Below are 27,548 nucleotides of genomic sequence, written 5' to 3'. Positions count from 1 at the left end.
CATATGTGCGTGAGTTTATCTCTGGGCTTTCTATCCTGTTCCATTGATCTATATTTCTGTTTTTGTGCCAGTACCATACTGTCTTGATTACTGTAGCTTTGTAGCATAGTCTGAATTCAGGGAGCCTGATTCCTCCAGCTCCGTTTTTCTTTCTCAAGATTGCTTTGGCTATTCGGGGTCTTTTGTGTTTCCATACAAATTGTGAAATTCTTTGTTCTAGTTCTGTGAAAAATGCCTTTGGTAGTTTAATAGGGATTGCATTGAATCTGTAGATTGCTTTGGGTAGTAGAGTCATTTTCAAAATGTTGATTCTTCCAATCCAAGAACATGTTATATCTCTTCATCAATTTGTATCATCTTTAATTTCTTTCATAAGTGTCTTATAATTTTCTGCATACAGGTCTTTTGTCTCCTTAGGTAGGGCTATTCCTAGGTATTTTATTCTTTTTGTTGCAATGGTAAATGGGAGTGTTTTCTTAATTTCACTTTCAGATTTTTCATCATTAGTGTATAGGAATGCAAGAGATTTCTGTGCATTAATTTTGTATCCTGCTCCTTTACCAAATTCATTGATTAGCTCTAGTAGTTTTCTTGTAGCATCTTTAGGGTTCTCTCTGTATAGTATCATGTCATCTGCAAACAATGACAGCTTTACTTCTTCTTTTCCAATTTGGATTCCTTTTATTTCTCTTTCTTCTCTGACTGCTGTGGCTAAAACTTCCAAAACTATGTTGAATAATAGTGGTGAGAGTGGACAAACTTGTCTTTTTCCTGATCTTAGTGGAAATGGTTTCAGTTTTTCAACACTGAGGCCAATGTTGGCTGTGGGTTTGTCATATATGGCCATTATTATGTTTGGGTAAGTTACCTCTATGCCTACTTTCTGGAGGGTTTTTATCATAAATGCGTGTTGAATTTTGTCGAAAGCTTTCTCTGCATTGATTGAGATGATCATAGGGTTTTTGTCCTTCAATTTGTTTATATGGTGGATCACACTGATTGATTTTCGTATACTGAAGAATCCTTGCATTCCTGGGATAAACCCCACTTGATCATGGTTTATAATCCTTTTAATGTGCTGTTGGACTGTGTTTGCTAGTATTTTGTTGAGGATTTTTGCATCTATGTTCATCAGTGATATTGGCCTGTAGTTTTATTTCCTTGTGACATCTATGTCTGGTTTTGGTATCAGGGTGATGGTGGCCCCATAGAATGAGTTTGCGAGTGTTCCTCCCTCTGCTATATTTTGGAAGAGTTTGAGAAAGATAGGTGTTAGCTCTTCTCTAAATGTTTGATAGAATTCGCCTGTGAAACCATCTGGTCCTGGGTTTTGTTTGTTGGAAGATTTTTAATCACAGTCTCAATTTCAGTTCTTGTGATTGGTCTGTTCATATTTTCTGTTTCTTGCTAGTTCAGTCTCAGAGGGTTGTGCATTTTTAAGAATTTGTCCATTTCTTCCAGGTTGTCCATTTTATCGGCATATAGTTGCTTGTAGTAATCTCTCCTGATCCTTTGTATTTCTGCAGTGTCAGTTGTTACTTCTTTTTCATTTCTAATTCTATTGATTTGAGTCTTCTCCCTTTTTTTCTTGATGAGTCTGGCTAATGGTTTATCAATTTTGTTAATCTTCTCAAAGAACCAGCTTTTAGTTTTACTGATCTTTGCTATCATTTCCTTCATTTCTTTTTCAGTTATTTGTGATCTGATCTTTATGATTTCTTTCCTTCTGCTAACTTTGGGGTTCTTTTGTTCTTCTTTCTCTAATTGCTTTAGGTGTAAGGTTAGGTTGTTTTTTTGAGATGTTTCTTGTTTCTTATGGTAGGATTGTATTGATATAAACTTCCCTCTTAGAACTGCTTTTGCTGAATCCCGTAGGTTTTGGGTCATCGTGTTTTCATTGTCATTTGTTTCTAGGTATTATCTGATTTCCTCTTTGATTTCTTCAGTGATCTCTTGGTTATTAAGTAGTGTAATGTTTAGCCTCCATGTGTTTGTATTTTTTACACATTTTTTCCTGTAATTGATATCTAGTCTCATAGCGTTATGGTCAGAAAAGATACTTGATACAATTTCAATTTTCTTAAATTTACCAAGGCTTGATTTGTGACCCAAGACATGATCTATCCTGAAGAATGTTCCATGAGCACTAGAGAAGAAAATGTATTCTGTTGTTTTTGGATGGAATGTCCTATAAATATCAATTAAGTCTATCTTGTTTAATGTAACATTTAAAGCTTGTGTTTCCTTATTTATTTTCATTTTGGATGATCTGTCCATTGGTGAAAGTGGGGTGTTAAAGTCCCCTACTATGATTGTGTTACTGTCGATTTCCCCTTTTATGGCTGTTAGTGTTTGCCTTATGTATTGAGGTGCTCCTATGTTGGTGCATAAGTATTTACAATCCTTATATCTTCTTGGATTGATCCTTTGATCATTATGCAGTGTCGTTCTTTGTCTCTTGTAATAGTTCTTTGTTTTAAAGTCTATTTTGTCTGATATGAGAATTGCTACTCCAGCTTTCTTTTGATTTCCAATTGCATGGAATATCTTTTTCCATCCCCTCACTTTTAGTCTGTATGTGTCCCTAGGTCTGAAGTGAGTCTCTTGTACACAGCATATATATATAAGTCTTGTTTTTGTATTCATTCAGCCAGTCTATGTCTTTTGGTTGGAGCATTTAATCCATTTACATTTAAGGTAATTATCGATATGTATGTTCCTATTACCATTTTCTTAATTATTTTGGGTTTGTTATTGTAGGTCTTTTCCTTCTCTTGTGTTTCCTGACTAGAGAAGTTCCTTTAGCATTTGTTGTAAAGCTGGTTTGGTGGTGCTGACTTCTCTTAGCTTTTGCTTGTCTGTAAAGGTTTTAATTTCTCTGTCGAATCTGAATGAGATCCTTGTTGGGTAGAGTAATCTTGGTTGTAGGTTTTCCTCCTTCATCACTTTAAATATGTCCTGCCACTCTCTTCTGGCTTGCAGAATTTCTGCTGAAAGATCAGCTGTTAACCTTATGGGGATTCCCTTTTATGTTATTTTTCCCTTGCTGCTTTTAATATTTTTTCTTTGTATTTAATTTTTGATAGTTTGATTAATATGTGCCTTGGTGTGTTTCTCCTTGGATTTATCCTGTATGTGACTCTCTGTGCTTCCTGGACTTGATTGACTACTTCCTTTCCCATATTAGGGAAGTTTTCAACTATAATCTCTTCAAATATTTTCTCAGTCCCTTTCATTTTCTCTTCTTCTTCTGGGACGCCTATAATTCGAATGTTGGTGCGTTTAATGTTGTCCCAGAGGTTTCTGAGACTGTCCTCAATTCTTTTCATTCTTTTTTCTTTATTCTGCGCTGCAGGAGTTATTTCCACTATTTTATCTTCCAGGTTACTTCTCCGTTCTTCTGCCTCAGTTATTCTGCTATTTATCCCTTCTAGAGAATTTTTAATTTCATTTATCATGTTGTTCATCTTTGTTTGGTTGCTCCTTAGTTCTTCTAGGTCCTTGTTAAAAGTTTCTTATATTTTCTCCATTCTATTTCAAAAATTTTGGATCACCTTTACTATCATTATTCTGAATTCTTTTTCAGGTAGACTGCCTATATCCTCTTCATTTGTTAGGTCTGGTGGGTTTTTAACTTGCTCCTTCATCTGCTGTGTGTTTCTCTGTGTTCTCATTTTCGTTAAGTTACTGTGTTTGGGGTCTCCTTTTCACAGGCTGCAGGTTCATAGTTCCCATTGTTTTTGGTGTCTGCCCCCAGTGGCTGAAGTTGGTTTAGTGGTTTGTGTAGGCTTCCTGGTGGAGAGGACTAGTGCCTGTGTTCTGGTGGATGAGGCTGGATCTTGTCTTTCTGGTGGGCAGGTCCATGTCTGGTGGTGTGTTCTGGGGTGTCTGTGACCTTATTATGATTTTAGGCAGCCTCTCTGCTAATGGGTGGGGTGGTGTTCCTGTCTTGCGAGTTATTTGGCATAGAGTGTCCAGCACTGTAGCTTGCTGGTCGTTGAGTGGAGCTGGGTCTTGGTTTTGAGATGGAGATCTCTGGGAGATTTTCACCTTTTGATATTACATGGAGCTGGGAGGTCTCTGTTGGACCGCGTCCTGAACTTGGCTCTCCTACCTCAGAGGCACAGCCCTGATGCCTGGCTGGAGCACCAAGAGCCGGTCATCCACACAGCTTAGAATAAAAGGGAGAAAAAAAGAAGGAAAGAAAGAAAAAGGTAAAATAATATAAAATGAAATAAAATAAAGTTATTAAAATAAAAAATAAAACATAATTATTAAAATAATTAAAAAGTAATTAAAAGAAAGAAAGAAGAGAGCATCCAAACCAAAAAAACAAATCCACCAATGATAACAATTGTTAAAACTTGTACTTAAAAAAAGGGAAAGAAAAGAAAAAACGGAAAGACAGAACCCTAGGACAAATGCTAAAAGCAAAGCTATACAGACAAAATCACACACAGAAGCATACACATACCCACTCACACAAAGAAAAGAAGGGAAAAAATATATATATATCATTGCTCCCAAAGTCCACCTCCTCAATTTGGGGTGACTCGTTGTCTATTCAGGTATTCCACATATGCAGGGTACATCATATTGACTGTGCATATTTAATCAGCTGCTCCTCAGGCTGCTGGGAGAGATTTACCTTTCTCTTCTTTGTTCGCACAGCTCCCGGGGTTCAGCTATGGATTTGACCCCACCTCTGCCTGTAGGTCACCTGATGGTGTCTGTTCTTCGCTCAGACAGGACGGGGTTAAAGGAGCAGCTGATTCGGGGGCCCTGGCTCACTCAGGCAGGGGGATTGAGGGATGTGAATGCGGGGCGAGCCTGTGACAGCAGAGGCCAGTATGACATTGCACCAGCCTGAGGTGTGCCATGTGTTCTCCCGGGGATGTTGTCCCTGGATCACGGGACCCCGGCAGTGGCGGGCTGCACAGGCTCGTGGGAGGGGAGGTGTGGATAGTGACCTGTGCTTGCACACAGGCTTCTTTGTGGCTGCAGCAGCAGACTTAGCATCTCATGCCCGTCTCTAGGGTCTGCGTTGATAACCACGGCTCGTGCCCTTCTCTGGAGCTCATTTAGGCAGCACTCTTAATCCCCTCTCCTCACACACCGGGAATCAAAGAGGCGAGAAAATGTCTCTTGCCTCTTCGGCAGCTCCAGGCTTTTTCCCGGACTCCCTCCCGGCTAGCTGTGGCGCACTAGCCCCCTTCAGGCTGTGTTCATGCAGCCAACCTCAGTCCTCTCCCTCGGATCTGACCTCCGAAATCCGAGCCTCAGCTCCCAGCCCCCACCTGTCCCGGCAGGTGAGCAGACAAGCCTCTTGGGCTGGTGAGTGTTGGTCGGCACCTATCCTCTGTGTGGGAGTCTCTCCACTTTGCCCTCAGTACCCCTGTTCCTGTGCTCTCCTCCATGGCTCCGAAGCATACCCCCGCCACCCACAGTGTCCGCCTGCGAAGGGCCTTCCTAGTGTGTGGAAACCTTTCCTCCTTCACAGCTCCCTCCCACGCATGCAGGTCCTGTCCTTATTCTTTTGACTCTGTTGTTTCCTTTTTCTTTTGCCCTACCCAGGTACGTGGGGAGTTTCTTGCCTTTTGGGAGGTCTGAGGTCTTCTGCCAGCATTCAGTAGGTGTTCTGTAGGAGTTGTTCCACATGTAGATGTATTTCTGATGTATTTGTGGGGAGGAAGGTGATCTCCATGTCTTACTCTTCTGCCATCTTGAAGCTCCCCTCGTTCATATTTTCTATTTCTTCCTGGTTCAATCTTGGGAGATTGTACATTTCTAGGAATTTGTTCATTTCTTCTAGGTCATTCATTTTATTGGCATATAGCTGTTCATAGTAGTGTCTTATGATCCTTTGTATTTCTGTTGTATTGGTTGTAACTTCTCCCTTTTCATTTCTGATTTTATTGATTTGGGCCCACTTTCTTTTTTTTCCTGATGCATCTTGCTAAAGGTTTATCAATTTTGTTTGTCTTTTCAAAGAACCATCTCTTAATTTCATTGATTTTTTTCTGCTGTTTTTTAGTCTCTATTTTATTTACTTCTACTCTGATATTTACTATTTCTTTCCTTCTACTAACTCTGGGTTTTGTTTGTTCTTCTTTTTCTATTTCCTTTATGTGTTAGGTTAGTTTGTTTATCTGAGATTTTTCTTGTTTCCTGAGGTAAACTTCCCTCTTAGGACTGCTTTTTCTGCGTCCCATAGATTTTGGATCGCTGTGTATTTATCTTCATTTTTCTCCAGGTGTTTTTTAATTTCCCCTTTGATTTCTTCAGTGATCCATTGCTTGTTTAGTAGCATATTGTTTAGACTCTACATGTTTGTGTTTTTTGCACTTTTTTTCTTGTAGTTGATTTCTAATCTCATAACATTGTAGTTGAAAAGGATGCTTGGTGTTATTTCAGTCTTCTTAAGTTTACTGAGACTTGTTTTGTGGCCTAGCATGTGATCTATCCTGGAAGATGTTCCATGTGCACTTGAAAAGAAGGTGTATTGTGCTGCTTTCAGATGGAATGTTCTGTATATATATCTATTAAGTCTATCTGATCTAATGTGTCATTTAAGACCAGTGTTTCCTTACTGATATTTTGTATGGAGGATCTGTCCATTGATGTAAGTGGGGGGTGTTAAAGTCCCCTATTATTATTGTGTTATTGTCAATTTTTCCTTTTACATCCATTAATATTTGCTTTATGTATTTAGGTGCTCCTATGTTGGGTGCATAGATATTTACACTTGTTATATATTTTCTTGGATTGATCCCTTGATCATTATGTAATGCCCTTCCTCATCTCTTATAACAGTCTTTATTTTAAAGTCTTTTTTGTCTGATATATGTATTGCTACCCAGGCTTTCTTTTGATTTCCATTTGCATGGAATGCCTGTTTCCATCCCCTCACTTAAAGTCTGTGTGTGTCTTTAGATCTGAAATAAGTATCTTGTAAGCAGCATACATACAAGTCTTGTTTTTATATCCTTCAGCCGCTCTGTGTCTTTTGATTGGAGCATTTAGTCCATTTACATTTAAGGTAATTGTTGGTATGTATGTTCTTATTGCCATCCTGTTAATTGTTTGAGGGTGGTTTTGTAGGGTTTTTTGCTTCTTTCTTCTTCTTTTGTTCTATTCTCTTGTGATTTGATGACTGTCTTTAGTGTTCTGTTTGGATTCCTTTTCGTTTTTGTGTGTGCATCTACTATAGGTTTTTGGTTTGTGGCTACCATGAAGTTTTTATATAGCAATCTCTCTATATATGTGATTATTTTAAGTTGCTGATCTCTTAATTTCAAATGCATTTTAACAACCCTGAATTCACATTCTCTTCCCTTATATTTACTCTTTTTGATATCATATTTTACATCTAATTATTTTTGCGTGTATCCCTTAATTGCATATTGTGGATGTAGATGCTTTTACTACTTTTGTCTTTTAACCTTCCTATTAGCTGTGTGTGTGGATGATTTCCTACCTTTACTGTATGTTAGGCTACTGACTTCTTGAAAGCAAGGCCTGGGTCTTTCCCACCCGTATATCTTCAATAATGCCAAACACAACTTTGCACATATCAGACTTCAATAAATGTTGATTCAAATTGACCATCCCAATTTTGATCAACCTTTTCTTCTTGATCTGCCCCAATATAAAATTATTTCTGATAATCAGTCTGATTTTTGTTCTGATTATCATTCAAGAAAAGAAAGCAAATAAAAAAATACTGAGATCTCTTAGAGAATTCCTGAAAACTATCCTTTGTTTCTAGCCACACTGTTTCTCATAGGCAAATACCATCCTTCATCTGGTATCTATGCCTGTGGTCAGGCTTCTAGGAGCAGCCCAAGGAAGGCCAAATACTTAGTGGGTACTGGATAGAGCCACTGGAAGACTCAAAATCAAAACTTTCCACAACTGGCTTTTCAAAAAACACAAAGGAATGGAGTCTCAATATTGTAAAGGGCTATGAGCCCTGTGTGGGAAAACACCATACAAAAACAATGGAAGAAAAAATAGCTAGCATAACATTGCCAAACCACATACATACCTCTGTCCCCCTACCCCAGCCTGAAGTGACTATAGATTACAGTGAAGCCATTAGGAAAATTGCTGTAATTCCAATTATATTCTACTTGATTCCACTGCTGCCTCATACTCCATCTGCCCTCACCAAAAAAGTGTGTCAATATATTCACCGCTAATTCTGAGGCAGTCTTTGTCCTTTAGATGTGTTTGTAGACCCCCCTCCACTCTGGTGACCCCTGCTCATTCCAAGATGAGGCAGTTTCAGATGAGTTCAAATACTTTGCCCACCAAATTAAATTGGATATTGATGCAATTTTAATTTCTCCCTTTTTCCATCCCTACTTGTGATTTGGGGAATTAGCCAGGCTTCTCAATCTGCTTGTCTATAAAACTGAGCTATCCATTCACACAAAAGAGAATATCTGTGAAAAACATTGAGATTTTTTTTTTTCAGAGATGACCCAGCTTGAGTCAGATTTTTATACCTCACCCATTCCCAGAAGCTGAGAGATGGGTAGCTTCTTCCACCCTAAGGTTCTCTCTGGGACAGAAACAGCCCACCTTTCATTTTCCTTCTAGCTTATTCTTGTCTCACTGCTGATATTTTACTTTGCTATGTAATTTTTTTGGTTTTTCTTTGTTGTTAGCAGTTGGATGTTTAATTTTTTAAATGTAGTGGGTTATTTGCATTTGAATTAAAAACTTTAAAATCAACGAATGAATGGCCATCCATGTGAACTGTTTATCATAAATCATTGATTCAAAGCAAAACAATTATCTATAGAAACTCCATACTTCTACCATATAATTGCTGTATTTTTAATAGCTTCATTGAGGTATAATTCACATAAAATATGCTACACATATTTAAGGTATACAATTTGATAAATTTTTACATATGTGTATAGCTATGAAACCATCTTCACAATCAAGATAATGAACATATCCATCACCTCCGAAACTTTCCTCATGACCTTTTGTAATCTCTCCTTCCCACTCCTTATAGCCCTGCCCATCCCCACACTCATCTCCAGACTGGTAGGAACAGGCACTATTCACTATTCCTGGCTCTGTGTGACAACTGGACACTCTTCCTTCTAAATCTTTGGGGTGGTTCTCTCCCCAGCCTTGTGTAGTTTCCTCACACACATACTGATCAGTACTCTGCTGAATACTTAAGGGGGGCCCTCTGCAGCTCTTCTGAGTTTTTTCTCTATGTACTTCTCTTATCTCTACACTGTGAACTCCAGTTGCCTTGATATCCCTGGACTCTCAGCTCCATATCTTCAACTCAAGGGTTCTTCTGCTGCGCCTCCAAGTTCCTCCTCCCTGTACTGTGACCTGGATACCTTCTCCAGGTAGTAAGTAGGAGTGATTATGGAGCTTACTTCCTTTGTTTCCTCTCAGGGATCACTGTCCTTATTTGCCTGCTGTCCAATGTCTTAAAAACCATTGTTTCATATATTTTGTCCAATTTCTTAGTTGTTTAAGATGGGAGGATAAATTTTCTCCCTGTTCTCCATCTTGGCTACAAGAGGAAGTTCCTCATAGTACTTTTGTTTGCTGTAAAATATTTAAAGGGCAATAAAATTTCTGCTAATAAACTGTAGGAAAATGTTTTTCATGAACTCAGTAAGCAGATTTGGAAGGTAAATTTAATTTCCCAACTCCTTAAATACAAGGGCATGGGACTATTAGGAAGGTAAATATTCATTATAACTGCATTTGAAGGAAAATGGGTGAAATGAATAAAATTTAGAAGTGAGTAAATAAGGAGACATGATTTCCAATTTCTTTTCCCTTTTCTCCATTTTCTTACACTGCCTTCTCTCCAATGTCTACCCACTATCCTCAATTTAAACTTTACCACCCAACCCATCCATGTATCCATTAATCCACTTATCAAATGCTACTGAGTGCCAGGGATAAAATGAATTATAAGACAGGGAACCTCTTGCAAGGTGCTCATATATGATGGATGAGAGTTCTCTTGTCATATAGGTGTGAATAAAATGCTGAGGCAATGTGGAGGGTGGAGTCATTAACTTGGGGTGGGGTTGAGGAACAGATCAAGGAAGGCCTCTCCTGGAAGGATACATTTGAAATGGGTATTGAAGAATAAGTAGCATTTAGCTAGGTGGAGATGGGATGGAGGAGGCATTTGAGAGAGAGGAAATGAGCCAAGGTAAGTGTGGCAAAAAGATCAGTCCTCTTTGTAGAGTGGTGAAAAACTGACTATGGCTGGAGTCTAGTGGATGGAGGTGTGACTTGGCAGGGAATTAGGCTGCAGAAGTGGTTGGGGCCAGGCTAAGGAGAACTGTGAGTGCCAAGTCAAGGAATCTGGATTTTAATCTTCCAGCAACCTGAAATTTTGGAGCAAGGAGTGGCATGATCACATGTGGGTCCTGGACTCTCTAGGAGAGGAAAGAAGCAAGAAGGTTCTTCAGGAGGCTGCTGAAGCCATCCAAGAAAGGATATGTGGACTAATCTGAGAGACGTTTCTGCAAGAGAACCTACAGTGTACAGTGACGAGTTGCACACCAAGAATGAATGAGAGGGAGACTTGAGGATAAATGCCTCTAGGTTTTCCAATTGGAAAGAATTGGCAAATGTCATGTCATTAACTAAGATGGAGACAGAAGGCAGAATAAGCTTAAATTATCTTTTAGTCTCACTGAGTTTGGAGTTTTTATGAGCCATTCAGGTGGAGAATTATAGCAGCCAATTAGATCCCAAGAGAGATGCTTGAGAGTCAATAGTTGTGGTTAGAATGATCAAAATTGGTTTTGTCATAGTATATAAAATGAGAAGGAAATTAATATGTTACTCTTGCTTTCTCAAAAACCTTAATGAAGAATATTGTACTTCAAATTTCTATCAAACAAAGATATTCATGCAGGCCAATTTCTTAGTATCCCAGTGTAAGAGATAAAATTCTGCCACAATATCCTCTCAGTGAGCAAAGGGATTTAAGGTATTCTAATCGTCCCTCATGAATTCTAGAATTTTATGTGGTGTAATAATGTTCTTTAGTGAAAATGAAAGTATCAGACACGAGGCATATATTGTCATAGACTTTCTAAGCAGTGACCATTGGAAGAGAAAAGTAAGAGGGGTAGCTATAAGAGATTCTTAGGAGTCAGTGCTGAGCCCTTTTTCAAAGAGTTGCTATTTTAAGGTCAGTTCTGATTTAAATATTCCTGGTACTGAATAAACAGAGGAACTTGGGTCAGCCTGAGTCAGCCTCACACCCTCAAATGACTTCATCAACCAAGACACATTCTAACTTGGCCATTTTATGAGCCTATGAAAGTGAGACCTACTTGAGGAAGAAGTGATTTGGTTTGACCTTCAAGCAGTGGAAAAGAAAACACTTGCCACTTCAGGAGGGCTTCCTCAGAGGAGGCTCTCCTCAGACAGTAGGAATCACTGGCATTTCTCAAGCTCTTGAAATGTCAGAAATATTGGCTACTACATTTGTATTCATGAGGACTACTTGTTTGAGCATTATTGGTGGACAACTTTGTTAGTGCCAGTTAGTCCAAAGCTCTTACCAAATTCTTTCCTTCCTTAACTCTCCTGGTCCAGGGTAAGCAGTGTCACAAATCATAAGGAGGCTCCTGGAAACTTCTTCTCCAAGGCTACAAGATATGGGCAGAGAGAATGAAGAACCCAGGTTTCCTGGATCCTAATCCAGTCCCCCAAACATGGCATGGTCCTATTCCTCTATTCCAAAATCAGACATCCCATGGCATGATCACTCAGTTTTCAGACCGAGACAAGATTTGTTGTTTTTTGTGTCTTTCAGGGAAGTAGACAACATCAAGAAACTTCTTGCTCCTCAAGTGCCATCTAGTATGAGTAATTCTCAAATACACCAGAGATTACAAAATAGCTAGGATTTGCAATCACACCGTTTAAAAGTTTTCTCCTTCATGTTATTGGAAGTTGTGTCAGCGGAAATAAAGAAATGCAATCATAAACTCTCTTCAGGAACCTCTAGACCTGCAAACATAATCCTGAGAGGAGATAGTGTTGTCACTTATTCCAGAATAATTGGAAGGTCCTTGAGAAGGTAGAAGTTGATCTTCAGAGAGCTTAGAAATTTTTGGTAAGTGGAGCCTGTTTCTGGAATCCAGGGCTTTCTGTCTGCTGGGAAGAGAGTGCTTAAAAACGATGGTGAATGGGCAGCTATAGGCCACACCTATAGATGTCCAGTGCGAGAAATGGAGAAACTGGTCTTTTGTTTTCCAGGGCCATCCACAATGAACTTTGAAGGAAGTGCACAGAATGCTCAAATGGAGTAAAAGCCATGAGCCATTTGTATCCAAAATAAGCTCTAGGTAATGATGAGTCATCTTAAGGATGTGGTGCAAAAGGTTAGGGGCAAGGAGTTCACACTCAAAAGGCCACCACCCTTGTTCCAAACTGCTACTGATCTCTGAACTTCTACCACCACTCACTCCCTAGCCACCCTCTTCTTGGAATTTATGGAAGAAAAACAGGTGCTACCACCAGGATGTGAATTAATTAACCAAACTGGTTCCCTGGTTATTATCTGGGTCATTGGTTGGTAAAGGAGAAGGTAAGGAGCCCCAAATAAAACTCCGTCTCCTTTGCAGTTTTGCTTACTTATTATATCGCTGTCTTGGGGGATTCCTGATTACCCCAGAAGTGAGAATACCTTATAATATGCTACTTTTTCTGGTCATTTTATTAGGTATTCTATGTTCCAGGTTTTGTGCTAAGCATTTTATGAATATGATTCTTACAAAAGATCCTGAGATGTGGGTAGTATATCTATTTTATAGATGAGGAAACTAGGAGTCCCTGAGGTTAAGTGACTTAACCAATGTCACTGAGACTCAAACCTGGGTCTGTGTAACTGCACTGTCCTATTCTGCCTAGACTTCTGTTATATCTCTAACGAGTCATAATGATATTTTTCTCCATACTTAATCAGAAAACTATGGCTTCTCTTCAAATAACTTTTAAATGGTTTTCCACTAAATAGTGTTTAGGGTTTATACTCATTCATTCTCACTATTTAATTCAGTGTCCCTCAGGGCCAACTTGTGTCCCATTTGCCTGAACAAACTTTGCTGCAGCCAAACTAAAATACTTCATGTTCTCACATACCCCCAATATTTTCCAATGTATATTCTTTTTCAAGAGCAGAAAAATGGGGACAGTGTGTAGAAAGAACTGCATGGTGTCCATCTTCTGCTCATTGTTGGGACAGGCAGAAGCTGAAGACATTGTTTTAAGGAGGGCTGTGTCAGATATGAGACATTCAACATATCTTCGTGTCTATGTAGTTGGCCCTGGAAATCAAAAGACCATTCTCTCCATTTCTCCATAGAATTAGTAAGGCTTCAGTCCCAGGAGTCAAAGGGACCATGATGCCATCATGGCTTCCACTATAGCAGCTTTGGGTGCACAGGAGATAAATCCCTGGGAGGTATACCATACTCACAGAAGGGGTGGTGGCTCTGCAGAGTGGGCATGGCTGGGGTATTGCCCCTTTCAAAACATCAGATAAAGACCAGACTGGAAGAATAAGAGAAGACAGTGCATGAGCACATGCAAAACACCCCTTAAGGTCCTGGGAGTAACTGAAATGACTTGGGAGAGAGATAGTTCTGGGCCTGAAGCCCAACATTATCCAGAGATATCAAAGAAATATGAGTTATCCCCATTCGGTGACCTCACCCTCATTTGGACCAACCAACTGGTGGGGCTTGGATAAGATTGAGTTCTATAGTTCATTCATCTGGGAGACATGTATTAAATACCTAAGATGTGCCAGACCCTGTGCAAAGCTCTGAGGATCCAAAGACAAATAAGACCCAGTCCTTGCCCTCTGAGGATTTACATCACGATAGCAAGTCTACTCCTTATCTCCGCAAGAGATTTTGTCCTGGAAATGTCTTAGACTCTTGCCCCAAGATTGCTACCAGTGGCCACACAGGTTGTATTCTTCTCAGAGAGTATGATGTGAATGGCAACCCCTTGTGTTAACAGATTGAACAACCTCACTTGGTAGCCCTGTTTGCCCACATATTCTCCACCTAAAAAACCTTCCCCTGCAACTCTGCCTTCCAACTCCTTCCAGATGCATCTCTGATCTGAACTCCTTTCTCTATCCTCACAATCCCCTCCTGCCCACAAACCCCAAGGTGTTCCATTTTCCTCAGACCTTCTTTGGTATATTCTGTCTATAATGGTAACCTGAAAATTAAACAAAGCCTGCATGTACCATCTCTTGTTCAATGTTTTCTTTTACTATTATTTTAGCCCGGTGCTCTTATTCAGCTTTTGGCCAGCCTGAATCTTATCTTCTTGCATGGTTTTCAGCTGTAAGGGTAGGAACTGTGTCCTATCCATCTTTGTATCTCCCTACAGGGCTTGCACATAATTGAAATTCAATAGAACAAAAGAAGAAAGTACTGTTTAAGATGAGAGACCTTTCAAAGAGTGAAAGATGCCAGTTGAAATGGAGTGTCTGTGACAAAAATCTTCAGTCAGTAAGTTTTTCAAATTCTTTCAGTTGTTGACTCTCAAATATTTATGCTAATATGGGGGAAAATATTTATGCTAATGACAACCAGGAAAAGCACAGATGTTGGAAATTTACCAAACTGAAGGCTAATTCTAGCCAACTAATTCTTTTCACCAAACTTTCTGCAAGAACATCTAACAAGAAGAGGGGCAGGCATCATTGACCCCTTGCAACTCTCCCTTGAGGGAGTCAACCTCTTTCTTTCCCGGGTTCAAACCGTTAGTGGGAGGTCCAAAGTATGGTGATCTGAGGGTACAGGAGGAAGATGGAAAAGGAAAGGGAAAAAGCAAAAGATCTGAAAATTAAAGAAAACGTATAATTGTTGATATAGAGCTTGGATTTAGAAACTTAGAAGATATCAGCTAAGGTCATTTCCATTTAATTACTTAAGTAATTTTATTCTTATAAAGAACAATTGCTTTTTTCAAGGAAAGAAGGAAGGAAAGAAAGAGAGAGAGAGAAACAAAGAAAGGAAGAAAAAGAGGGAAAGAGAGAGTGAAGGAAGGAGGGAGGGGGAGAGAGAGCGCAAGTGAGCAGAACAGTAGGGGAAGAGGTGGAATCTCCAAACAGACCACTGCTTGCCTTTTTGTTATTCTATTGAAGTTCAATGTACTTTAATTGACACAAGAGTCTGGAATGCTCTGAAACTCTGACTAAGGGGACGGCCTCCCTGGGTAATTTAAACTTCCGTTCTCATTCATAACCTCAACCACAAGGTTAAACTGGCACCCCATTCTTTTCAAATTTCATGAGTAAAAAATGCACTGAAAACGATTACTCTAGTTAGAATGAGTGATATTTCCTCCAGATCTACTTTCTGACAAATAGTACGTCCTAAACCAGGTAGCTGACTAAGTCCTTAGTCACAGAAACAGAAGTTTTTCATCTGAAGTCAGTGTTTTCCCCCTCTGAGTTGGCCAGGCTGCCCCATCTGCTCTGGGACAAGGGAGTGCCATGAGTAGATTAGAAACCTAACCTCAGGGGAGTGAGATACTCAGAGGAAAACCCCAGCATCCTGTGGTCTCTGATTGTAGCACCACACAAGGACATTAGGAAAGAAAATGCAAATAGTTTGACATAGACTAAGAATTAGTAGGTTCTGTGGTCTGATACTAGGGAGTCTGGGAAGACCCTAATATCACCTCCCCCCACAGGATTGTGGCCTTCTGAGGTAAGGTTCTAATCCCTCCTCAAAGGTCAACTGATTAAGGCCCCAAAGTGTTGTTAGTCACATCTTCATGTGAATGCATAACTTGAAATAAAGTTTGAAGAGAAGGAGAGAGAGAGAGCAAGAAGAACAACGCAGGTTAGGGGGTACATGTCAGGCCCCAAGGCAGAACCTTGGAGAGCTGGGTGCCTTTGAGAAAGTTCTTTTGCTTCTCTGAGGATCTTGACAGTTGATCTAACTTGATGATCTTACCACTCTCTCCCCTTCCTTCCTCCCTTTCTTCCATTCTCTGTCTTTCCTTCCCTTCTTTTCTACAAGTATTTTTTGAGCCCCTACTCTGGCTTTGTTCTATGGCACTGGTAATATAACTGTAAATAAAATAGGCTAAGTCTCCATCCCACTTAACTTACATTCTGGTGGGGGAAACGTAACAAGCAAATAGTAGATGTATAATACAGATAGCCCTCACTTTGTATTGTTCCGATTTACATGAATTTCAAACGCCATGATTTAGTTAACAGTAGTCACCCAATAACACAGTTCAAATTTCAGTCATCACCATATATTAATTATGAGTAATTGCATAGAATACAAATTTCACCGCTAGCTCTCCAGTCCACAAATCACTATGTAAATGAGAGGTGCATGCTATGGTATGATCAGTGACCATTCACATCCCTTTACAAAGTGAATCAGTGACTAGTCACTGCTCATCTGTTGCTCAGTTCACACAAGGATAGCAAAGCATGCAGTTGTATTGCCTCCTTGTCTTCCAGTGACAGAGAGACGTTGCAGGGAAAATAATTTAACTTTTATAGATACATGTATATGTAAAATATATATATACACATTTGAATAAAAAAAAGTTTATGTGATAACAAAAGAAAACCACTACTACTGTTGTATAATGCTCTAGGTCACCCTGATTCTCTTGAGTGGAAATGTGAAAATTTGCTTTTTACCACCAAACACAACTTCGTCCAATGGACCATGGAGTTATTTCAACATTTAAAGCCTAGTAGATGGACTTTATAACAGGTTATTGATGACACAACTGGAGAGAGAGAGAGGGATACAATTTCATGCAATTTCTTTAGCTAAGTTTTGAAAAAAATATGTCATGCAATTGAAAATATTCAAGCATATAGCAAGTAGTATGCACACAGCAGGTCAGGAAATTTTACTGCACTGTGTAAGTAACTTTACAGGTTTGTAATAGAAAGTAAACAAAGTTATAGAATAAATAGCTGACTCTGGGATTGTGGACACAGTGCTGCTGTTTGAGAGGCTCTAGCTTTGCAGCCAGAGGACCTTAGAAAGGCAACTTTATGGGCTTAAATGAAAAAAGTGAGCATGACTCATGATGAAAAGGAGGAAGAAGTCCCAGAGGAAGGCACACCAGCAAAAAAAGTTAACATTAAAGGAACTCTTAGAGATTTTTCGTGACATTGAGAACACAAAGGACAAAATGTTGGAAGCTGGTCCAAACTTAGAAAGGAATATAGCTGTTCAGCAAGGAATAAAAATAATGTTCTCTCCATGTCATGAGTTTTACAATGAGAAGAAAGAGGCAAGCACTGCTCAAATTACTCTTCATAAGTTTTTTTAATTGGCAAAATATACACAACATAAAATTTGCCATTTTAACCACTTTTAAATGTACAGTTGTGTCATTAAATATATTCACATTGTTGTACAACCATCACCACTATCCACGTCCAGAACTTTTTCATCATCCCATACTGAAAATCTGTACCCATTAAACACTAACTCTCTGTTCACCTTTTTTTTTTTTTAAACATCTTTATTGGAGTATAATTGCTTTACAATAGTGTGCTAGTCTCTGCTTCATAACAAAGTGAATCAGCTATACATATACATATATCCCCATATTTCCTCCCTCTTGCATCTCCCTCCCACCCTCCTTATCCCACCCCTCTAGGTGGTCACAAAGCACTGAGCTGATCTCCCGGTGCTATGTGGCTGCTTTCCACTAGCTATCAATTTTACATTTGGTAATATATATAAGTCCATGCCACACTCACACTTTGTCCCAGCTTACCCTTCCCCCTCCCCATGTCCTCAAGTCCATTCTCTACGTCTGCACTGCTTATTGAATAGGCTCTCTGCTCTCCATTGTATATTCTTGCCTGCTTTATCTAAAATAAGGTGACCATATGTGTGTGGGTTTATCTCTGGGCTTTCTATCCTGTTCCATTGATCTATATTTCTGTTTTTGTGCCAATACCATACTCTCTTGATCACTGTAGCTTTGTAGTATAGTCTGAAGACTGGGAGCCTGATTCCTTCAGCTCCATTTTTTGTTCTCAAGATTACTTTGGCTATTCGGGGTCTTTTGTGTTTCCATACAAATTGTGAAATTTTTTGTTCTAGTTCTGTGAAAAATGCCATTGGTGACTTGATAGGGATTGCATTGAATCTGTAGATTACTTTGGATACTATAGTCATTTTCACAATATTGATTCTTCCAATCCAAGAACATGATATATCTCTCCATCTGTTTGTATCATCTTTAATTTCTTTCATCAATGTCTTATAGTTTTCTGCATACAGATCTTTTGTCTCTAGGATTCTCTATGTATAGTATCATGTCATCTGCAAACTGTGACAGGTTTACTTCTTTTCTGATTTGGATTCCTTTTATTTCTTTTTCTTCCCTGATTAGTGTGGCTAAAACTTCCAAAACTATGTTGAATAATAGTGGTGAGAATGGACAACCTTGTCTTGTTCCTGATCTTAGTGGAAATGGTTTCATTTATCACCATTGAGGACGATGTTGGCTGTGGGTTTGTCATATATGGCCTTTATTATGTTGAGGTAAGTTCCCTCTATGCCTACTTTCTGGAGGGTTTTTATCATAAATGGGTGTTGAATTTTGTCAAAAGCCTTTTCTGCATCTATTGAGATGATCATGTGGTTTTTCTCCTTCAATTTGTTAATATGGTGTATCACATGGATTATTTGCGTATATTGAAGAATCCTTGCATTCCTGGGATAAATCCCACTTGATCATGGTGTATAATCCTTTTAATGTGCTGTTGGACTCTGTTTGCTAGTATTTTGTTGAGGATTTTTGCATCTATGTTCATCAGTGATATTGGCCTGTAGTTTTCTTTCTTTGTGACATCTTTGTCTGTTTTTGGTATCAGGGTGATGGTGGCCTTGTAGAATGAGTTGGGGAGTGTTCCTCCCTCTGCTATATTTTGGAAGAGTTTGAGAAGGATAGGTGTTAGCTCTTCTCTAAATGTTTGATAGAATTCGCCTGTGAAGCCATCTGGCCCTGGGATTTTGTTTGTTGGAAGATTTTAAATCACAGTCTTAATTTCAGTGCTTGTGATTGGGCTGTTTATATTTTCTATTTCTTCTTGGTTCAGTCTCGGAAGGTTGTACTTTTCTGAGAATTTGTCCATTTCTTCCAGGTTGTCCATTTTATTGGCATATAGTTGCTTGTAGTAATCTCTCATGATCCTTTGTATTTTTGCAGTGTTAGTTGTTACTTCTCTTTTTTCATTTCTAATTCTATTGATTTGAGTCTTCTCCCTCTTTTCTTGATGAGTCTGGCTAATGGTTTAGCAGTTTTGTTTATCTTCTCAAAGAACCAGCTTTTAGTTTTAGTGATGTTTGCTATCGTTTCCTTCATATCTTTTTCATTTATTTCTGATCTGATCTTTATGATTTCTTTCCTTCTGCTAACTTTGGGGTTTTTTTGTTATTTCTCTAATTGCTGTAGGTGTAAGCTTAGGTTGTTTATTTGAGATATTTCTTATTTCTTGAGGGAGGATTGTATTGCTATAAACTTCCCTCTTAAAACTGCTTTTGCTGCAACCCATAGGTTTTGGGTGGTTGTGTTTTCATTGTCATTTGTGTCTAGGTATTTTTTGATTTCCTCTTTGATTTCTTCAGTGATCTGTTGTTTATTAAGTAGTGTATTGTATAGCCTCCATGTGTTTGTATTTTTTACAGAATTTTTCCTGTAATTGATATCTAGTCTCATAGCGTTGTGGTCGGAAAAGATACTTGAAACGATTTCAGTTTTCTTAAATTTACCAAGGCTTGATTTGTGACCCAAGATATGATCTATCCTGGAGAATGTTCCATGAGCACTTGAGAATAAAGTGTATTCTGTTGTTTTTGGATGGAATGTCCTATAAATATCAATTAAGTCCATCTTGTTTAATGTATCATTCAAAGCTTGTGTTTCCTTATTTATTTTCATTTTGGATGATGTGTCCATTGGTGAAAGTGGGGTGTTAAAGTCCCCTACTATGATTGTGTTACTGTTGATTTCCCCTTTTATGGCTGTTAGCATTTGCCTTAAGTATTGTGGTGCTCCTATGTTGGGTGCATAAATATTTACAATTGTTATATCTTCTTCTTGGATTGATCCCTTGATCATTATGTAGTGTCCTTCTTTGTCTCTTGTAATAGTCTTTATTTTAAAGTCTATTTTGTCTGATATGAGAATTGCTACTCCAGCTTTTTTTAAATTTCCATTTGCATGGAATAACTTTTTCCATCCCCTCACTTTTAGTCTGTATGTGTCCCTAGGTCTGAAGTGGGTCTCTTGTAGATGACATATATATGGGTCTTGTTTTTGTGTCCATTCAGGCAGTCTAAGTCTTTTGTTTGGAGCATTTAATCCATTTACATTTAAGGTAATTATCGATATGTATGTTCGTATTACCATTTTCTTAATTGTTTTGGGTTTGTTATTGTAGGTCTTTTCCTTCTCTTGTGTTTCCTGACTAGAGAAGTTCCTTTACCATTTGTTGTAAACTGATTTGGTGGTGCTGAATTCTCTTAGCTTTTGCTTGTCTGTAAAGGTTTTAATTTCTCTGTCAAATCTGAATGAGATCCTTGCTGGGTAGAGTAATCTTGGTTTTGGTTTTTCCCTTTCTGCATTTTAAATATGTCCTGCCACTCCCTTCTGGCTTGCAGAGTTTCTGCTGAAAGATCAGCTGTTAACCTTATGGAGATTTCCTTGTATGTTATTTGTTGTTTTTCCCTTGCTGCTTTTAATATTTTTTCTTTGTATTTAATTTTTGATAGTTTGATTAATATGTGTCTTGGTGTGTTTCTCCTTGGATTTATCCTGTATGGGACTCTCTGCACTTCCTGGACTTGATTAATTATTTCCTTTCCCATGTTAGCGAAGTTTTCAACTATAATCTCTTGAAATATTTTCTCATTTCCTTTCTTTTTCTCTTCTTCTTCTGGGACCCCTATAATTCGAATTTTGGTGCATTTAATGTTTTCCCAGGGGTCTCTCAGACTGTCCTCAATTCTTTTCATTCTTTTTTCTTTTTTCTGCTCTGCAGTAGTTATTTCCACTATTTTACCTTCCAGGTCACTTATCCATTCTTCTGCCTCAGTTATTCTGCTATTGATTCCTTTTAGAGTATTTTAAATTTGAGTTATTGTGTTGTTCATCATTGTTTGTTTGCTTTTTAGTCCTTCTAGGTCCTTTTTAAACCTTTCTTGTATTTTTTCCATTGTATTTCCAAGATTTTGGATCATCTTTAGTAACAGTGCTCTGAATTCTTTTTCAGGTAGACTGCCTCCTTCCTCTTCATTTTTTTTGGTCTGGTGGGTTTTTACCTTGCTCCTTCATCTGCTGTGTTTCTCTGTCTTCTCATTTTGCTTAACTTACTGTGTTTGGGGTCTGCTTTTCACAGGCTGCCAGTTTGTAGTTCCCATTGTTTTTGGTGTCTGCCCCCAGTGGGTAAGTTTGGTTCAGTGGGTTGTGTAGGTTTCCTGGTGGAGGGGACTAGTGCCTGTGTTCTGGCGGATGATGCTGGATCTTGTCTTTCTGGTGGGCAGGTCCACTTCTGGTGGTGTGTTTTGGGGTGTCTCTGACCTTATTATGATTTTAGGCAGCCTCTCTGCTAATGGGTGGGGTTGTGTTCCTGTCTTGCTACTTGTTTGGCATAGGGTGTCCAGCACTGTAGCTTGCTGGCTGTTGAGTGGAGCTGGGTCTTAGCGTTGAGATGGAGATATCTGGGAGAGCTTTCGCCGTTTGATATTACATGAAGCCGGGAGGTCTCTGGTGCACCAATGTCCAGAACTCAGCTCTCCCACCTCAGCAGCACAAGCCTGACACCTGACGGAGCACCAAGACACTGTCAGCCACACAGCTCAGAAGAAAAGGGAGAAAAAAAGAAAGAAAGAAAGAAAGAGAGAGAGAGCAAGAAAGAAAGAAAGAAAGAAAGAAAGAAAAGAAAATAAGTTATTAAAATAAAAAATAATTATTAAAATTAAAAAATTTAAAAGTAATAAAAAAAAGAAAGACAGAAAGAAGAGAGCAACCAAACCAAAATTGAATATTGGTGTGCAAATATCTATTACTTGTTATCCACCAATGATAACAAGTGCTAAAAACTATGCTAAAAAAACCCAATAACAACAACATAAAAAGAACCAAAAAAAAAAAAGACGGACAGACAGAACCCTAGGACAAATGGTAAATGCAAAGGTATACAGACAAAAATCACACAAAGAAACATACACATACACTCTCACAAAAAGAGAAAAAGGAAAAAAAATATAATTATGTATATTAAAAAAAAGAAGAGAGCAACAAAATCAATAAACAAATCTACCAATGATAATAAACTCCAAATACTAAACTAAGATAAACATAAAACCGAAACAAATTAGATGCAGAAAGCAAACCCCAAGTCTACCGTTTCTCCGAAAGTCCACTTCCTCAATTTTGGGATGATTCGTTGTCTATTCAGGTATTCCAGAGATGCAGGGTACATCAAGTTGATTGTGGAGATTTAATCTGCTGCTCCTGAGGCTGCCGGGAGAGATTTCCCTTTGTATTCTTTGTTTGCAGAGCTCCTGGGGTTCAGCTTTGGGTTTGGCCCCGCCTCTGCATGTAGGTCGCCTGAGGGCGTCTGCTCCCGTCCAGACAGGACCGGGTTAAAGGAGCGGCTGATTAGGGGGCTCTGGTTCACTCAGGCCGGGGGGAGGGAGGGGTATGGATGCGGGTCGAGCCTGCAGCAGCAGAGGCCGGCATGATGTTGCACCAGCCTGAGGTGCGCCGTGTGTTCTCCTGGGGAAGTTGTCCCTGGATCCCAGGACCCTGGCAGTGGCAGGCTGCACAGGCTCCTGGGAGGGGAGGTGTGGATAGTGACCTGTGCTTACACACAGGCTTCTTGGTGTATGCAAGCAGCAGCCTTAGTGTTTCATGGCCATCTCTGGGGTCTGTGCTGATAGCCGCGGCTCATGCCCATCCCTGGAGCTCGCTTAGGCAGTGCTCTGAATCCCCTCTCCTCGTGCAGCCTGAAACAATTGTCTCTTGCCTCTTCAGCAGGTCCAGACTTTTTCCTGGACTCCCTCCCAGCTACCTGTGGTGCACTAGCACCCTTCAGGCTGTGTTCACGCAGGCAACCCCAGTTCTCTCCCTGGGATCCAACCTCCAAAGCCAGAGCCTCATCTCCCAGCCCCCACCCGTCCCGGCAGGTGAGCAGACAAGCCTCTCAGGCTGGTGAGTGCTGGACAGCACCGATCCTCTATGCAGGAATCTCTCCACTTTGCCCTCCACACCCCTGTTGCTGTGCTCTCCTCCATGGCTACGAAGCTTCCCCCCCGCCAGCCCCCATCTCCGCCACTGAAGGGGCTTCCTAGTGTGTGGAATCTTTTCCTCCTTCACAGCTCCCTCCCAGAGGTGCAGGTCCTGTCCCCATTCTTTTGTCTCTGTTTTTTCTTTTTTCTTTTGCCCTACCCAGGTACGTGGGGAGTTTCTTGCCTTTGGGGGAGTCTGAGGTCTTCTGCCAGTGTTCAGCATGTGTTCTGTAAGAGCTGTTCCACGTGTAGATGTATTTTTGATGTATTTGTGGGGAGGATGGTGATCTCCACATCTTACTCCTCCACCATCTTGAAGGTCTCTCCCCATTCCCTTCTTCCCCCAGCCCCTGGTAGCCTCTATTCTACCTTTTGTGTCAATGAATTTCACTACCCTGGATACCTCATATAAGTGGAGTCATATAGTATTTGTCTTTTTGTGACTGGCCTATTTCACTTAGCATAATGTCGTCAAGGTTCATCCATACTGTAGCATGTGTCAGAATTTACTTTCTTTTTTTAAAGATCTTTTTAAGGCTGAAAAATATTCCATTGTATGTATGTACCACATTTTGTTTATCCAATTTAGCTTTTTTCTACCTTTGGGCTATTATGAATAATGCTGCTATGAATATTGGTGTGCAAATATCTATTCAAGTCCTTGGTTTTTAATTCTTTCATGTATATATCTAGATGTGAAACTGGGATTGTTAAATCACAGGATAATTCTATGTTTAATTTTTTGAGGAACTGCTGTACTATCTCCCATAGTGGCTGCACCATTTTACATCTCTGCAGCAATCCACAAGGGTTCCAATTTCTCCCCAACCTCAACAACACTTGTTATTTTCCATGTTTTTGTAAAATAATAGCCATCTTAATGGATTTGCAGCAGTATCTCATTGTGTTTTGATTTGGATTTTGGTAATGATTAGTGACGTTGAACATCTTTTCACGTACCTTTTGGCCTTCTGTATATCTTCTTTTGAGAAATGTCCATCCAATTGATACATTTTCTATAAAGAAATAAAACATTTAAATTCTCAATATTCACAATGTTTTAAATTATGGTGTAGTAAATAAATCTTTATTTTACAAGTTTTTCACATTTCTATATGTTTATAACCAATGATAAGAGTGTTTTTAATGTTTTGACCAAAAATTTTAATGGTCATTCATGGAGCAATCATAATTTTCCCCATTTATTATTAAGAATGCTTTGCAGAAGTGTACGACCATTTTTATGGTCCCCCCACTACCATGCAAAGTGAGGATTTCCTCTAGAGTGTTAGATTAGTGATTAGGGATATGAAAATAAAGCAGGATGAAGGGATAGGGAATGATGGACTGTGATGGGAGAATGGGCTACTTATTTTGTTTTATTATTTTTTTAAATATTAGCTTTATTTTATTTTATTTTGGCTGTGCCATGCAGTTTGTGGGATCTTAGTTTCCCGACCAGGGATTGAACCCAGGTTCTTGGCAGTGAAAGCCCGGAGTCCTAACAACTGGACCGCTGGGGTCAGGGAACTAGGATCCTGCAAGCTGTGCAACCAAAACAAACAAACAAATAAACAAAACCAAAACAAAACAAGAAACAAAGAAAACAAAACAAAAAACCAAAACAAAAAGAGAATTGGCTATATGTCAGTTGTTAGGCAATGCCAACTCTGGGAAAGTGAAATTTGAGTAGAGGCCTAAACGCAGTGAGGAAGCTAGCCATATCCCTGCCTATGGGAAGCACTTTCCAGGCTTAGGGAATAGCTAGTGGAAAGGCCCTTAGATGGAATCCTGCTTGGCCTCTTTGGGAAATAGTAAAAATCTCACTGTGGCTAGAGCACAGTGAGGGAGGGGGAGAGTGGTAGCAGATAAAGATGGAAAGGTAGACAGGGACCAGATCATGTAGGGCCTTGTTGGCCATGGTATGTACTTTGGATTTTATTCTAAAGTGATGGGAAGCCATTGGAGGTCTGAGAGTGATGTTATGTTAGTCCATAGAACATCTGATTGATTAGGGCTGAGTTCCTCTCAGAAGAGAAAAGGACAGAATGAGGATACAAAAGTTAACTTCACCTACTTCATAATTTGTCTAATGGCCAATTTTGGCTTGAAAATGAAGAGACGATAAAAGACTAAGAGGAGACTAAGACCTACTCATAGTTTTATTAAGCATCCTGTATGTACCAAGGAGGCTTCTCAACTCCTTCAGTCTCACTAAGAGCCTCCTAGAATTTTTCCAGGAGGCTTTCAGGACAAGACACTTCTCACCCAAGACGTGGAAGACAGAGGGTTCCTAGTCAATAGAGCTATCAGAGGACATGAGTGCTCCCGAATTTCCAGAGAAGCAGCAGCCAGATTTCTTTACACACCAAGCCAGGTTCACAAACCCACAAGCCCATGAGTCAGGCAGGAAGTACAAATTGGTAAAGCTGGCCCAGGGAGGCTGGTGAGATGGCAAGTTTGTGCCTTGCCTAAAGGGGGTAGCCATTGGCAGCTCCTACTAGCTACCATCATGAGGAAATATGGCCCCAGGGGACCAAATCTTCAAGAGAAGCAGGAAATACAGATTAAAATCCTGGGTTTTGAGTAGTGGCAAGTAATTTAAAACATCTAACACAACATGCAGGCTATATATAAATGTACCTATGACCCTGGTGTTCTTATTTCTGATCTTAAAGGACCTTGCCCCTCATATACCTCTCCATCATTCCCTAAGAATATTCATGCAGAAATCAGAAGTGTTACCTTTCTCCAGAAGGGAATTACACTTAATTGAAAATCTCAGTGTCTTTTAGTGACCTTTCAATTCCAAGTTTAATGTGCCTTGACCACTGAAAAGGCCTTTTATAAAAGGATCCTGGATTTGGCAAAAAAACTCTGAATTGGGCAGACATTTTTATTTAGCATCTAAGTATCCATTGTTTTCTTAAAACACTACAAACCCTTAAAAGGTATGATACCTTAATTAAGCAACTTGATACAAAAAGTAAGAAACATCACCAGTGTCATTGATTTACAAGGCAGGAATTCACTAAAAAAAACGTATGCTTGCTACATTCTAATTGTAGAGAGCCAAGAAGAGTAAAGCAAATACAGAGAGCATTTTGATTAAGGGTTAAGTGGATTTTCTTTGTGTTGAACTTTCCAAAAAAATCAATCGAAATATTTGTACTACTGAGAAATTGTATACATGCATATTTTTTTTCCCTCCTAGAAAAGCTCCATATTTATACTGGTGTTTTACTTTCACTTTCCTGCTTCTCATTTGTTTCAAAGAAAAGAGAAGTTTAAATGGGATTTTGTAATCTGAGGTTATATTATGAGAGAAGGGAAATTATATCAGTCTTTCAGGGCCAGACTTTTTAAAGATTTTTTTACTTCTGAAGGCAATTTAGTCAATTATTTAACTTGAGAACAAAAAATTTCGTATCTTTAAAAAAAATCCCCGTTATTGTTACCCTTCTAAACTCAAAAAAAGCTGAAGAAGAACTTTTTTATGGTACCTTAAACCACAGTGTCTGTTACTCAGTGTTAGTGTAGAAAGAAATCTGCAGTGTGTAGTTCTCCTAGACTCTTCATTCGATGTAGATAATTACTCTCAAATTATTTAATCATCTCCTCTAAGAATATCAATATCTCATCTGATTTGTTGGCTTCTGTAGCAACAATAGCTTCAGAGCTTCAAAAAATTTTGGCTTAGCTCAAGCTAACGGGAAATGGAACACATGCCCAGCCTCAGAAGTTGGGCATCCCAGCTCCTTTTACAAGGATAGACCAAGAGGACTATTTCTCACTGCTCCAGAGTAACACCAGGGAAGGACACAATTTCTATGTTAATTTTAGGGACATGTGAGAACTTACAAGGATCCAGCGAGGATCCAATTTAATTTAGCAAAGGACTGATCCCCACCATATCCCATTTCTGAGACGTTTGCTTTCACAGGGGGAGTTAAGTGATCTTTAAGATCCCTACCATACCTAGGAGCCTACGACTCCACCTTTAAAGTTCTTACAGCTCCCATTGTATTTATTATATTTAGTCAATGAAAGAGGGTTGTGAGATCTGTCAGTGTATATGGCACATGGCTCTGAATCCAAAGAATATTTTGTACTTTCAGAAAATGCTATTCATGGAGTAAAGAAAAAGTGGTCATTTTGTGCCACGCGCCTCACAGAACAAATATGGTGCTCGTATACAGCACA

General features: G+C 39.3%; 1 long non-coding RNA gene across 2 annotated transcripts in view; it reads left to right on the top strand.

Annotated features, from left to right (window-relative positions):
- The window catches only part of LOC130706208 (uncharacterized), a 70,633-nt gene extending 52,060 nt beyond the window's left edge, over positions 1–18,573 (top strand). For both annotated transcript variants that reach the window (XR_009006587.1, XR_009006588.1), the window contains exons 3-5: positions 11,834–12,136; positions 14,431–14,552; positions 18,442–18,573. This is a non-coding gene — a long non-coding RNA (uncharacterized LOC130706208). The remainder of the gene's footprint in view (positions 1–11,833; positions 12,137–14,430; positions 14,553–18,441) is intronic.
- The last annotated feature ends 8,975 nt before the right edge of the window (positions 18,574–27,548 follow it).

This window comes from Balaenoptera acutorostrata, chromosome X (assembly GCF_949987535.1).
Source record: "Balaenoptera acutorostrata chromosome X, mBalAcu1.1, whole genome shotgun sequence".
Classification (NCBI taxonomy): Eukaryota; Metazoa; Chordata; class Mammalia; order Artiodactyla; family Balaenopteridae; genus Balaenoptera; species Balaenoptera acutorostrata.
The sequence above is the reverse complement of the archived record's forward strand: the minus strand, read 5'-3'. Positions and strand labels throughout refer to the sequence as shown.